The following is a 6,919-nucleotide window of genomic DNA, read 5'->3' on the forward strand; positions in this document are numbered from 1 at the left end:
CATTTTGTTTTCTAGCTCAAATACTGTATTAATAGCTATGCAAAATCCTCTGTTTTAACATCTTTACTTCTGAGAGACCCCTCAAACAGACTGCTTCTTTTAAACTGGTGCGACTTATGTCATGAATTTCAAGATTTTTGAGAAAGCGTCCACTAATTCCCAATAATCACAGGAAAACTGAGCAAACATGTATGGATCCATGTCCACTTATTTCAACATAAAGTGGGTCATCATACCTCACCAGATTTTCACTTATTGCTTTTCGTTAGCTGAAAAACAGTGAAATGATACACATTTGTCTTATTCCCTTTTGTATTTATTTTTTCTTCTTTTCCTTATTTCTTAGTCTACCACTTATGACCTAAAGACACTGCGATGCAATATTTTAACAACATGTCAGCTCCCAGCCCTGAAAGTAATGATATAGGAAAATTTCTGCTGTGTTTATTGTCTGAATGGGAAATGTTTTAAAATCTACTCACTGACATCTTTCAGTCATGACTCATCTGTTGCTGTGAAGAGACAGGATCTTTAGGATGTTTTTCAATGAGATACATATTTTTAATGATGGGATGAGAAACTGTCATTGGGTAGAATGCTTTGAACCTCACACGAAGGCAACATAATAACTATTTGGTTTATTTGTGGAGTACTTCTTCATACAAAATGAACATAATGCTAAACTGTGAATGATATCAAACAAAGTGAATCATGTGTAGATAACTGAAAGTCTTGTGAACAGTTCGAAGTGTGAATGGAGTCTATAAGTGGAAGTATGCTGAAGCTAGAAGCAGTAGAAGTTGAAGTGGATTTGAGGATTCCGCCCATCTGTTTCAATGTTAAAAAAAGTTTAAATAAAGTTGAATAATTCAAAAAGCATAAGTTGTATAAAAGCAAAAAGATATAGCATAAAATGTTGAAAATTTGACAAAATTTGAAGGCTGTGAAAATCATCAAAAAACGTACGGAAGAAGAAAAATCATAAAGTAGAAGAACAATATGTTGAAATGCTGACTCAGCATTTCAGCATAATTTAAAAAATGAAACCTTTTTGTCTTGCCTCATCCCTTCTTGCTGACTGTTCCATATAAGTGAGGTTAAAACAAAGTACCAGCAAAGCCTAACAGCTCAGGCTCAAACATGCTTATGTACACTCCTGTTAACATTATAATTAGCTGGTAGAGGTCAAGCATGGAGCAGCAGAGTGAAACACAGAGATGGCTGTTAGCGGCAGACGGGAGGTGTGACCACTACAGTACAAGGGGAGAGGACTATTGTTGGCTTGTGCGTGTTTATAGATTGGCCAGGGGGGGGGAGAGAGGAGATCTGGTGTAAAAGCAGGGTGTTTTCTAGGTTGTTGGTAGCAGTGGGGGTGGTGGTGGTGTAAGAGGGGTTGTAGGCCAGGGGAGGAGGGTGTGGTTAACGGTTATAGCGCGCACAGGAAACCGTGAGGCAGGGAAAGGGGAAGTGAACCACCCCCACACTGTTCCAAGGCCGCAGCGGCGCTCTCCTCAGGGTTGGAACTGACTGACCTCGGCTTGCAGCTCTCCCACCACACCTTTTAACCCTGTAACACACACACACACGCACACACACACGCACACACACACACACCACACACACACACCACACACACACACACACACACACACACACACACACACACAATGAGTCAATGATCATGTATGACAAATACAGTGAAAAGGTTTTATAGATCAAACATTACCCCAAAATTACACATAAGTCATGATAACTTGAAGATGATTTAAGGCTTATAGTGTGATAAATTAAGTAGCCCATCTAAAAATAATGTATGAATTTTTCACTGTGGTAAAGGACTAATTTCATGGACGTAGGCCTCGAAATTTCTCCCATAGAAAATGTTTACAATCACAAAGTTATCACAGGATTTGTCAAAATTAAAGAAAAGAGTGTTATCTGTGTTATTTTTAATGTTGAAACCATCAGAAATTTGACAGAGACTTTAACATTTCAGCCATCACACGTACACATGGATCCAAAGCGGCCCTCTTTCCTCTGCTGTCGTGACACAGCGTGACCCGAACTTTCTCTCTGAGCCTCCTACGATGTGTGCCAGCCACCTCAGCTCACACTTGGCCACCGTGATCTTGCTTTTTTTTTTTTTTTTTTTAAACTCCACACACACACATGTTCATTCAGCTCATTCATTCGCAGCCAACTGACCCCGGGCGACACGGCTCAAACCCTTCAACTCTGCTCGGCTGACTCACAAACACAACGCTGTGGGCCAACAAAAAAGGTTAAAGCTGGGAGAGCAGGCGTGAAAAGACACACGCGCAAACACAATTGCAAATCATGCATGAAGGCTTGGTTCTTCACTTCTTTTTTTGTATCAGTTAGATTAAAAGATTAAAACAGGTTCCCTTTTTTTTCACCCATTAGATAAAAGTCAGTGTGTCATACAAGAGTCAGTGGTCTCTGGTGTGACCTTGTCATTCTGCTTGTACAAAATGTTACCTTGGTGACCGGGTTTAATCTCTCCACAGAGAGCTGGATTCCTATCTGACCTTTGACCCCACATCAAAGAAAGGCCACGGGGGTCACACACTCCTCTCGTCCATTTTCCACACAACTATTTTCCTCTGAAAGGGTGTTTGTTAAATCAGTTTTCATGGGCAACTAAGGCTTATGTGATTACATTTAACTGCATAAAAGTTCTCCTTAGACTGAAGACATCGTGACGTTTTGGTGAAGGGAAACAAAAAAAGACAAATTTCAACACTTGATTGTTCTTAAGATATTGTCAGGCTGTGACAAGATGCACCGGCTGTCTTCTTCTTCTCTTTCAGGAAAAATAACCCTCTCTGGAAGGTAGTTTTGAATACATAAGCACAATAACGAAAACTCAGAGTTAGATATTCCAATTTAACCAATAAAGAACATTTATAGCACACACCAAACTAGAAGCACTCTTCAGCTCTTCAGCTTAGATCTGTCTTTCGTAAAGACCACATCAATATTTACTCAATCTCTAAATATTACAAGAAGCTTCATTTGTAATCTGATCTCAGCAAAAACAAACAAAAGGAGTTTGCAGCTTGGTTTGAAAAAAAAAGGGGAAATAGTCAGCGATAACAAAGTGCTTCTCTTTAACTTAGCTTAAGTTGCACCCTTGATTTATTCTGTCTGATTTTGAGCCGTATTAAGGAGTATCATATTCTTAAAATAGTTAAATGCTTTCTTATCATGTTTTGTAACGGTAGCAGCGATACTCTGTGTAACATATAACTGTAAAAACTGAGGTGCTATATTTAAACCAACTTCTCAAAAGTCTGATTGGTTCCATCAAGGTTCTTCTGTTTCATTTTGCACTTCATTTTATACCTGTGATTTTTAGATTGAATAATATATCCATCTCAGTGAGAGGTCGGAATATAAAAAGATATTGCAATTTGTACCCTGAATATGTGTGCACATGCCACCGTACATAACTCACCACTTTATCCAAACCTTTTTTTTCTTTAGAGGAAATGTTTTAAAATGTCTTTCACAGAGAGACAAGAGAATCTCAGTTACGGCCAATTTCCTTTAAAAAAAAAAAAAAATGTTTCCACAGAATTTTTCATTAAAATAATCAGTTCAACAAAAGAAATAATGAGTTCAGAAAAAGCGATGAGACATAAAAGATTGGTTGTAACAAGCGATAATTCTTTCAGGCTCATAAGCTGAGGTAGCAGTGAAGTCTAAAAGTCTTCCAGAGAACAAAGAGAAACTGAAGTGCTGCATCAGAGCAAGATTAAAGACGCTGCAGATTCAACGGAGAGACATCTTTTCCTTCTTCCATTGTTTCTTTACTGCATCGGTTAGTGAGATTATCCAAATGTACTGATCATTCTGTTTCCTGTTTTTCTTTTTAAATTGATTTTATTTATGAGAGTCTTGTATTTTCAAATCTCACTTATTATATCCTCCTTACTGGTAAGTTCTGTTATACGGAAAGAAATACAGGATGATTCAAATGAGAAATAATTAAGTGGTTTTTAATGCTCAGAATTTAAGATTTTATGCAAAAAACTGTACAATTTATGCTGCGGTGATTCCTGTTTTACAAAAATGTAGTGAGCGGAAATGTTTTCCCTGAAATTGAATCAAATTTAAAAGCATCATGGGGACGTTTTCCAAATTCTACTTTTTTAATTTGCTTAAAAAATCCTGCAAAATTATCCAAATTGTAGGAATAAAATATCAAGAGGGGTATAAGACTATTCAACTCACTTATCAGTCCCCAATTTTAGTATCCGTATAACTAATGATCCATATGTAAGTGGATGAATATACTTTGTTTCCATGCCCCTAGTAATTTTTGCCATGACTTACTTCCTAAGTCGGTAACACCAAAATGATTAACCAAAACTGTAAAAAAACAGAACTGATGAGCGTTTATTCGAACATGAGTTCACACAGTAGTTTTTAGTGCAGGTGAATAAATCACTTCCAATAAACCCACTTTGCCTCTGTGTTTTAGAACACCACATTCTACTTCTGGCAGGTGCTGGTGGTTTTCGGTGTGAACGCAGCACGTGTGGCAACCTTCAACAAGCCTATTGTCTTTTTTAATCACTTTCAGGAGTGAAAAAGTGGCTCTTGAAGACATTAATAGGTTATTCATGAAATTTAGCTTTGAGAGTCAAATTACATTGATCAAAGTTGCTGCTACACACGGCAGAGGCCTGGTAAGTGTGCGCATTGCTCCCTCTACTGGCAAACAGGCAGAGTTGTGTTAGAGGGAAATGTTGCTCTGTGTCACAATATTAAAGCAGTAATGTGTGAGGTAAAGAGAAGCAGACAGGAATCAGGTATTTTGTTTTTACGGCCTTTTATAATAAGTGAAATGAAAGCATTGATGACCCGCTGTGGTTTGTCACACACACAGAAATTACCACTTGGCCCAATCACAGGAAGAGCATGAGTTCTACGTTTTCTTCCTCCTCAGTTTTGATGCGCAATGATTCATTGATATAATATACACAGTGAGTAAACAGAGGTGTACACTTAGACCTGAAGAAATAACACAATTGATAAATATGGAAAAGAACACCTAATTTCAATCCTCTCTGCTTCATTTAGATATATACTAGCCAGACTTCAGGAAGGTTTTGGGCTTTTGAGATGATCCCTCTCATAATCTGCTGACGTGAGTTGGTATTTCATGGGCTGACGAACCTGAGATTGAGCCTATATCACCATTCTCAGGTTGGACAGTCCTAGAAAGAACCACTCAAGAGTTAAAGCAGGAGCTGGTGTGATGTTGGAGCTGCTTCATGAGACTGAGGAGTCTGTGTTGAGCAGAGTTTTAATGTGTGATCAAACTATTTCAAACACACACACTTTTATTACAAGGGAAATAGTATGACAGCAAATATCCCTATATTATATTATATTATATTATATTATATTATATTATATTATATTATATTATATTATATTATATTATTTTATTTTATTTATTTTATTTTATTTTTTATTATTTTATATTATATCATATTATATTATATTATATTATGTATATAACGTAATACAATATCATATAATATAATACAAAATAATACATTCTATCATATTATATCATATTATATTATATTATATTATATTATATTATATTAAAGTGCATTATATTATATAATATAACATATCATATCATATAATATAATTTCATACAACATTATACTATATTACATTATATATCATTATAATTTATATGTAATATATCTAATTATATTCAATATGTATTACATCATATTGTACTTTATTATATTATATTTATTATATGTTAATCATATTATATTTATTATATTGTCTTATTAGTATTAAATCACAACATATATCAATTTACTTTGTTTTATATATAACATGTTGTATCAGTTACGTGCACTTATTACTATACCGTGATATATATTATCTTTGATATATACAGATATAATCATATCTTCATAACCAATGTAATTGAACCTATTTTACTTGTGTCTGCCCCCCCATAAAAAAGTTGTTACACTCATGTCATTTTTTGAATGAAAGGATCAAAATGTTCTTACTGCATCTTTAAGTTATTACATAGTTATCAGCACTGATAGTGTAAGAGGATTTAGGTTCATGTGCTGCAATTATTTCACAAATATTCAAATGTTGTTATCTAAAACAACATGAATGAATGACAGTAAAACAAAAGCTATTTAACATTTGCTTCTTCTAAATTAATTTCAAATAAAGTGTATACCTATGCATGACACAGATGCAATTTCACTGTAAAATCTAGCATTTTAATAAAGTTGGGGTTTAATCTAATGACATACTCAATAGCCGCAATTAAATGCATTTAACTGTATATCTTGAGGAAATTTGAGATGGTTTTGTCATTTCTCATTTTAAAAATTCTGAGCACAATTTAAGATGACTGACACCACGTGTGCTTCAGTGATCTCTCTGAACTTGCACTGACCCTGCTTAGAGAGCATTGTTCAACATTCATCTAACTTAGTCTTATGCCCAAGCAGCATCTGATGCTAAAAACACATCAATCACCTGGCCCTGACTTTATGAGGACAGCCCAGTCTGTTAGAAATCCTTCTCTTGTGATCAACTATGCAGATGGACAAACAGAAAAACAGAGTGAAAGAGGGAGGGGGAGAAAAGAAGAGACAATACTTTCCCCTCGTCAACAGCCTCATCCAAACCCTCTTCTCGTGATTCACAAATACCTCCCTGTCTGAATTATTCATCCTCGACTCTCTGCATTAAAGCAGCTGTGTTGTACTGTGCTGTATTGGCCTACTCACAGCATCACTTCACTTTTACAATCCAGACACACTCCCTGCCAGATACCACATTACCCCCAACAAATAACAGCCATAAATACATACTCACTCTCCACGTTTCCTCC

The sequence above is a fragment of the Notolabrus celidotus genome, chromosome 11, assembly GCF_009762535.1.
Source record: "Notolabrus celidotus isolate fNotCel1 chromosome 11, fNotCel1.pri, whole genome shotgun sequence".
Taxonomy (NCBI): Eukaryota; Metazoa; Chordata; class Actinopteri; order Labriformes; family Labridae; genus Notolabrus; species Notolabrus celidotus.